The following is a 9,357-nucleotide window of genomic DNA, read 5'->3' as shown; positions in this document are numbered from 1 at the left end:
TAGGTTGATGATCCCCATCTGCCTCACTGTACATGTCTTCAATTCTACTCCATTCCTTCAGGGATCCCTTGAGCCAGTTTTATCCCATCTCATTTTCCTCCCCACTCCTTGGAAACTCAACTTTAGGTGCCTCCTTGTGGTCGCTGGGCATGTTCAGTCCTCATCAGCCAATGATTTTTCCTCCCTTTTAATTTACCAGCAAATATTTCCCTGCATACCTGTGTAGTCCTCTGAGTATACAGAAACTACAGCCTTGCCTGGTGTTGGCTCTTTTTCCCTGCCCAGGTGATAGAGACCAGACCCCCCAAGTTTGGTATTAGAAGGCATGATGAATTAGAAACGTAATTGCAGTGAGTCATCTATCCAGTAGATGGCAATTATAGACTCTCCATGTGAGTTCCAGTTACCCTAAGTCTCATATAAGCTGCCATGTAACTTAATGGAATGAATATGCTTCGGGTGCTTTCAGACATTTCCTTTTTCTTTGCAGGGGGAACAAGTAGCAGCACAGCCCTCCATCATGTCCCAGTGACGACTTCTATTTATTTGTGACATTGTTGCAGACATTATTTTTGTGTATTGATAGTTGTGTGGTGTGCTGGTCCATACCTTGAATTTCTTTCAGGATGATTGAGAATAGATCCGAAATCACCATTCATTTTGCCTAGCAATTTCTCTTTGATAAATAGGAAAGAAGTACCGTACTTTTCCATGTATAAGACGCCCCCCCATTTTTTGCATGATTTTTAAATTTAAAAACCTAGTCTTATACATAGAAAAGTACGGTAAGTAAGGAATATTAAACAGGCACATAATGGATAAAGGAAACAAGAGAAGACATGTCAGTATTTCACATCTTGAAGTCAATATTGTCAAGTGGTGGTGGCAATATACCAATGCCGAGTCTTCCTTACAGTGATGTCTACTCAGAACTGTCCATTGTGCCTATGAAAGTCTATGTACAGAGGAGGGACCGTGTATCTAAACAGCGCTTTTAAAAAGCATAGTCATTCACACATGTTTAACCCTTTGCATGCCTCCAAAACAAAACTTTACTTGGGAAATAACCTTAAAAAGAATCATTTCTCCGTACCACAGAACGCTGTATCCCCAAGCAACATTAGTTGCATGGGAATGTGGAGACCCTGTACCAAAACAATGCAGAGTACTGGATTGCAAATCTATATATAGACTTTCTTATTTTAGTTCCCAACTACCTCAGTGTGGGATGTTATTAATCCTCATCTTGACATGTGTTTTCCACAGGCTCAAAAGAAGCTGTCAAACATCCAGCTATTGATCTAGACAGCCAGAAAATGTTTACCATGGGTGTGTTTTTCATTATTTGGATTAAGTGAATCAATGCACTTTCCAGTGGAAGAGGCAGGGCACATGTGGGGTGGGGGAGGAGAAAGAACTCACTGGTGGCAATTGCCTATTTATTTCTATTTTACTTTCCTCTTTTGAAGTGTTATATTCCTATTTGAACGATAGTATTCCCCCCCCCCCCAAATTACACCTATACATAGAAGTATATGTACGTTTTATACAGATCTGCATCGTCTCCCCCCCCCCAACCTTTTTCTGGTTCTGCATTTGCTCCACTTTCGTAATAAGCAAGTGGACACCAGAGGAGATTATCCAAAGTGGACGACAGTCTCCATGGCTACAGTGGCCTCTGTAAAATGATACAAACCTAAAGGCCTGCTGTAAACCATCTGATATCTGCTTGGTTCAACAATGCGGTGTTCCTTTCACTCATTCTAAAACTCTATGAATTAGTAATGGAGAAAACATGCTACCCCAGTACAAAACCAAACCAAACCAAACCTAGCATCTTCCTCTACCTGTTCACTGCCATGATTCCATGGCAGCAAGCAAGTAGTTCAAAACAGGGTTGAAAATCTGCCTTCTCTAATACAGTACTCGCCTCCCCTTTAAACATGTCCTGTTGAAAATGTGATTACTGTACTTTTTCCAATTACTGCTCCCTTTGCCCTCTTCTTCTTCAAACAAATACACTCGTCTTGCAAAAGCAAACAACTTTCTTTTAAAAAAAACTTTCCCCCCTGAATTCTGTGCTGCTGCTGCTGCTGCTGCTAAGGCTGCCTGATGCTGATGGTTCCCACTCTTCTCCCTTGGCGAAACCTTGATTAATTCTGTGTCACCATTTGTTTGATCTTGTCATTTCTTCTTTCTGGGGTTTGGTTGGCTTGCAGACCCAGGAGCTTGCTTCAGTTAATGACTTGCTCCATCCTTCCATCTCCTACAGACACTTCCTCCTTTACCACTCAGCTGCTCTTTCTGTAACATGAAAGGAAGAGGAAGCAGCAGCAGTGCAGATGATTGAGTATGTTTTATTCAGAGAGAAACACACTTAGAAAGATTATTTTCCCCTACTCTGACAGAGGCTGTCTGCAGGTCAGGGGGGTGACTCAGACTGAATCACAAGGGAGAATGGAAACAGTCAGCATGGGGGTCGTCTTCCTTCACCTTTTCTGCTTTTCATGTTTGCTCTTTCTCACCAAGGTGCAAAATCTTTCAAGAGGCTTCATGGAAATTTTAAAAAGCACAAATCTCAGCTTTCTTTACCTTCCTGCACAGGTTCTTGACACTCAGCTCAGTATAGCGTAGCCGCTAGGGATATAAAGAGCTGTCCTAGAACAACAGGCCATTAGAGACCACTAACCAACGCAAAAGTAAAACTGAAACAAGTTGGCCTTCTGCTGGAGACATTCCATCTGCCACCCCACTTCTTTCAGCCCCTACCTAGCAGGTAGAGTGTGTGCATGTGCACTAGCTAGAAGCCACCAGCCATTAAATGTGATCTAACAAGCTTCCAAAAACCCAGAGATAATTATCTCTTCACCGGGTTGACACAATAGTACCCCTACTGCAGTAGCCTTATACTGCAAGGCCCTTGGTACTATCTTCTTTTGTAGGTCTTTCCAAGTTCTCATTGATTAACATAGAATCATAGAATTATAGAATTTTACCTGATTTTTGTTTTTTAAAAAAGTTCTGGAGATACCAAAGATTGAATCTGGGACTTGACGCACACAAAACCAGCAAAGCATTTGTTCTACTACTGAAATAGGCTACCTCCCATTTACAGGTGAGGGAAATGTGGTATGTGATAACACTTCCTTTCTTTCCAGTTTATAACGCTGGATGCAAGATGGGTTTTGAACAACCAGTGGTTTTTGAACAATTCTTTGCTTGCACTAAAGGATGGAGAAGAGGGGTAGAGGGCCAAGGAATCTCCATTCAGGCAGAAAGACGGAACTGCATTGATTATTGCTAATGCCCACACAATGAGTGGCATCCAATTTTGAAAATCATCGCCATTATTATCACCATCTTATATGCTTTTCATCAGAAGATCCCAGGGCTGGTACTTTACACAAAAATAAAACACAATGCAACTAAAATAGAAATAAACAACAAGAACCCAGCCATAGCCCCCAAACAATCTGTGAGTAATAATTGTGTCCATCTGTGAGTCAACATCCTTCTGCGTGAGCAACAGGACTTTCCTGTCTTCTCATTCCCCTTCCAACCCCTCATGCACTCCCCAAATCAGCTTTTGTGTTTGTGTGAGGGAGCAGATTGGAGAGGGGTTATATGGGGATGAGAGGAAGGAAAAGTTCTGCTATTTACACTCATACAGCGTTGAAGAACTGTTATGTACTACGCTTGGATCATAGAACAATAGGCAAGTAGGATCCTAGAATGCAATAACTGATTGGCTTGCAGGAGAAGACCAATCAGGCTCCAGGAAGAAGTTAATCAGCCTATTAGGCTGGTAGGATCGTAGAATGCAGCAACTGATTGGCCTGCAGGAAAAGACCAATCTTGCTCCAGGAGGGAAGCAGAATCAGCCAATCAGACGGGATTCATTGTGTAAGTAATGTATATAAAAGCCTGAGGTTTGGGGGGCATTTCATTCACTGTTTTACAAGCTGCAATAAAGAGCATGAAGTCACTACAGGACTCCGAGTTTATTTCAAGAACACACTCTAATTCCAATTTAGGAGAAATATGTATTGATGTTCCAGCATCACTCAGTGGTCACTGATGATGTGCAGAACTATAATTTAGTGGTAATTATACCAGTTAGAAAGCAGCAAAGCTGTAATTTGGCTCCATACTAAGTCTTAAACTAAAAACTCCAGAAAAGCAGACAACTTTCTAAGGGCCAAATTAGATATTATGGCAATCCTGTGGTTCTGCCCAAAGACAGCTGCCACATGTCTGTTCATCTCATCTTCCTCCCCTCATAACATCTAGAATGTACTTGGTTGTAATGTCAAGCAGCCTTCAACATTTCCACACCTCTGCCGTATTGGTAGGTGTCTGGCAAATGCCAAATGTTGTGATGTCACTACATGAGGTAAATTCCACTACACATTGTGGAGAGAAGAACAAGGTAAGCTGTAGCGATTTCTGTTGGCAACTGTGCATTTGTTGTAATGTCTCCTTTTGCCCCTACGTCTCTTCCACAAGTTACATAGAACTGCGGAATTGTACTACTCCTTTTTGTGTTTCTACTCTAAAAGGCATGTGGAACTTGTGGAACTCAGATGATTTCTGGAGCTCACTAAACTTACCAATACTGAACCACCTGTGCCACAGCAGAGGCCTACAATACATGCCATCATTTCTTATTTCTATGTCTTATAGAATAAGATGAAAGTGTGATTTGGCAAGGTCCTTTTAATTTTAAGGAGCCTAAGAAATCTGGGTAGGCATATCAGTGTTCTTCAAAATTTGTGATTCTTGAACCTTGTTCTATTCTCACTGGGTATCTGAGTAACTTGCTGGTGGGACTTGGCAGAAGTCTCACCAATGTGGACAGGAACCCTGAGTAGGGACCAGGGCTGGTCCAATGTCAAAGTCCAAGCAAGCAGGGTAGACAACAAGATGTCAAGGGAGAGACAAAGTCAGAGCAGTCCAAGGTCAGAGTACTGTCAAGCAGCATCCACAACAAGGATCAAGAGAGAGGCTGGGTCAGAACAGTCTGTGGTCTTCCTCCTCTGATGAGGAGTCCCTTGGCTAAGGCATAACAAACCCACATCATCCATGTGATTGCTGTGGACTTTCACATCACTCCACCACTTCCCTATACATATCAATGGATTCTGATTTAATCAACATTACCAAACAAAGTAAAATAAAAATCAAGAGCCTTGAAGCACAGACACTTTTTTTTAATGAATTCAAAATTTTGAGAAGGCAATATTATACTACATAAAATGTACCAGTTTACATCATGTAAGAAAACAATAACACTTCATTTGTTAAAAACTGAGGCAATTAATTATTGTTTCTCGAGGCAATCTCTTCTCTATTCAGCCATAGCAAAGACACAAGAGGATGTTATATTAATGGGGCAGGATGACTGGCTGAACACTTTCACATTTGTTCTTTATAATGATCAAGATTAAAAAGCCATCATAAAGATATTACCATATTAAATTACATGACTGTCAGCAATTAATTTGAATTTGTGCATTCTAATGGCTACAAGACAGAAACGGTGTGGTTACTTAATGACTTGTTAAGAAATTGCCACTTTTATATATTATCGTCTTCTACCTGTAATTCATCTTGGAAGATAGCTGGATAATCTCCACCCCCCACCCCGGTATTAGTCCTATGAATTTTTCATGCTTACACCAGAAATGCTACACAAACCCAGTATTGTTTGATTTGGGGGTAAAGAAATATATACATTGGTGAGTCAACACACATGCTCTGTCATGGAAACAAATACTGGATAAAATAATGCAGCAAGTGTGTGTTCAAACAACTTCTACCACATTTTAGAACCTCTCTTTAGGGAGATTCAGAAGACACTCCCTGTCCTGCTCTGGTTCCTGGGAGACACCCACAGAGTAAGGTACCCTGTCAGGTTGGCTCTCACAACACAAAGGAGAGATATTAGGGAGCAATTCTGACAAAGGTCAGAGGTGAACTGAATGAGTCCTTTTGAGCCTTTGGCTTTTTGTACGCACCATAAAGTGAAGAAGAAGAAGAAGAAGAAGAAGAAGAAGAAGAAGAAGAAGAAGAAGAAGAAGAAGAAGAAGAAGAAGAAGAAGAAGAAGAAGAAGAAGAAGAAGAATAGTAGTAGTAGTTTGGATTTGATATCCCGCTTTATCACTACCTGAAGGAGTCTCGAAGTGGCTAACATTCTCCTTTCCCTTCCTCCCCCACAACAAACACTCTGTGAGGTGAGTGGGGCTAAGAGACTTCAGAGAAGTGTGAATAACCCAAGGTCACCCAGCAGCTGCATGTGGAGGAGCGGAGACGCAAACCCAGTTCCCCAGATTACAAGTCTACCGCTCTTAACCACTACACCACACTGGCTTTCTTTCCCCTTCCCAAAGAATCCATTGCAACCTGCAACTCACATGTTGGAGGTAGAGAACCTTCACATGCTGACCAACTGTTCTTACAGCAGTGGGGGTAGTTGCTGCATGTGCCAGTGATGGGGATGGAGTTCCTCACGGGTCCTTTCAGCATATGTGAGTTATCTGAATCTCCATCATTACCCATAGGGTGTCCCTTACTGGTTCCCAAATCTGTTCCAATTCTCTGGCAATCCTCATGCCATCTTTAGCAATTCTCATGCCATCTTTAGCTGTTGCCATCAACATAAGGCTTGCCAACCAATTTTGTCTAGATTGAGCTTAAATTGGTCACTCCATTCCATAACAAATCTCCAAATCCGCTAACAGATGTTGTTTCTGTCCTGACCCATTCAGAGTTCTTAAATTGGCATTCTCTTTGAAATAAGATTTTCTGGCATTTTCTTTCAGTGGGATCACTCCCCAGCTACTGCGTGGCCCTTTGCCAAACTTGCTAAAGCTTCAACAAAGGAATACCAGTCAGTTTGACAAAACAAAAGTCACTTCTGCCTTGGTAGATTCCACACATAATTTATTCTATGTGAGAAGTGTCCATGTGCGCACATTTCATGGAGTATAACAGTTCCATGACAGGTGACAGTTCCTTTCAAAGTTTCCCTCCCCCAGCATAGGAAAAGACCACATGTGTGAAAATTCTAAAAATGGTTTACTTACAAGGGTCTGTGCTTTTTCCATACATCGGCCAGAAAAGTTGCACAGGCAGTAAAATGTAGCTTAGTTACAAAGTGGTAAAAGTTCCTAAACTATTGGTATAGGAACACAAGAGAGGCTGGTGAGAGTCATGCGGCTTAGCTGGATCAATGAGCTCAGATGTCCTCACACGTTGAATTCACAAGGAGAATGGAGGGGAGGTGACAAAGGTTTGATGACCTATTTCCTCTCAAGCTAAGGGGAATTGACATAGCTAAGCCTACCAGGACAGCTTACTCTATGGTATTAACCCAGACATCCCCAAACTGCGGCCCTCCAGATGTTTTGGCCTACAACTCCCATGATCCCTAGCTAACAGGAACAGTGGTCGGGGAAGATGGGAATTGTAGTCCAAAACATCTGGAGGGCCAAAGTTTGGGGATGCCTGTATTAACCCCTTCATGCATTAATTGGACTTAAGAATATTGACTATATGAAGCTGGTTATCCCATAAAAGGAACGTCTTCAGTAAGTGCCAACAAGAGAATAGAGATGACACTTTTATGATATGTAACAGGAGGGAGTTCCCAAGGGTCTCATTCACTAATTCCTGCACTGGGGGCTGATTTTGTGGGATGATGACAGCTTGGAAGAAAAGGGTAAAAGCAGGGAAGCCCCCAACAAATTAAACAAAGTTTTCCACTTGCCTTAAACTAAGCAGATGAGAGATCTGCTTGTTCTCCCTGAAGAGTGTGTTTTGCACTATCAACAAAGCTCTAGCTCACTGGAGTGTAGCAGGAATTGGTAGTGGTGAGAAGTTTGAGGGGCTGCTTAGGATGGATCTTGGAAGAAATTTAATTCCCCAATCACTTGGAATGATAAACAACTCTGTTGCCATCATACTGACCTTTGGCCAGAGGTTTCTGTTGAATTTTTGCTAAAAATTGACTGTGTTACAGTTGACTCCACACTGGATTAGCCTGACCAGATCTTGGGTCCATCTGAGGTGTGTGTGTGTGTGGAGGGGGGAAATCGCTCATGGATAAGTACTCAGTCTGATTCACTTTTTCCATTAGATTTAAGTGGGTGGAGAAAATGTCAATGTATCAAAGAATGTAGGTGTATTTTCACATTTCATTTCTATCTCAGGAAATATTCCTGTAGCATGGAGTGATTTGTACAAATGTCATTTGTCAAAACAATTTGCATCAATTCGCTATTCTGCCATTCATGATTGTTCCACAAAAGGCAGTGCAATTTTGTAAATTATGTGGAGTACACTTTTTAAAAATAAAAGCATATGCCATGAATCTTTTGTGGTTACATAGATTTGCTTGAAAATATTACTCTAAGGCTGCAAACCTATACACATTTACCTAGGAATAAATTCATTGAGCCTGCTAGGACTTGGCGAGAAGACACACATAGGATTGCCCTATCACCTCCTAACAGTACTGTATTTAGTTAGATACTGAGAAAAATGAGAGCAGATGAAGGGAGGAGGTAAATGGAATGGGATGGCTTTCCTTTGAATCTTATCTGGTTTGAGCATTGGCTTTATCATCTGTTTTCCACCCCCTATATTTTGTATAGCTGGTTATATTTGCAGCCCATTCTGGGCTCAGCAATCATGAAGATCAGGATGAAAATTGCCTAAACAGAAAAACAAAACACATAGTGCTAGAAGTAGATTATTTTCCATGTTGCCGCCTTTGGTGTGCCTAAGACTGCCTTCAGAGGGACACTAGCCTTCCCACTACAGCAGTAAATTTCAAACTTTGACTGACCTTTAATTGTTTGGATGACCATGTTGTGTGAACTAGGCGAATACTGAGCTATCTGAACCTGAGGTCCGAATAGATAATAAGCAGCTTCCCATGTTTCTACATCTGGGTAGGGGAGGGTCATTTGGAAACACTTTGCTTCTTAGACGGGAGGCTGCCTCACAATTTCAGCTTGGTATGATACAGAACAGAAACAATCCAACACATACCGGTATCTCCACTGAAATCCTTGATTTTAAAAAATGCTGCAGATATTCTTAAACAATATATGGATGCCTGAAATGCTTGGACTCAGGTCTACTGCAACCCTTGTACCTTTTCACTAGACTACACCACTTTATCATTTAAAAGGAGATGCATGGATAAATTGGGACAATGGCAATCTTGAGAGTCCTCCCCAGCTTTCTCATTAGTTTCCAAGGCAAGCCCTCGAAAGCAAATATAATGGATAAAGGAGGTATAGTGGTTACTTAAACTCCCTGTGTCTGGCCTAACTAATTAGTTGATGTGCA

Source organism: Zootoca vivipara, chromosome 3 (assembly GCF_963506605.1).
Source record: "Zootoca vivipara chromosome 3, rZooViv1.1, whole genome shotgun sequence".
Taxonomy (NCBI): Eukaryota; Metazoa; Chordata; class Lepidosauria; order Squamata; family Lacertidae; genus Zootoca; species Zootoca vivipara.
Note: the sequence above shows the minus strand (reverse complement) of the source record.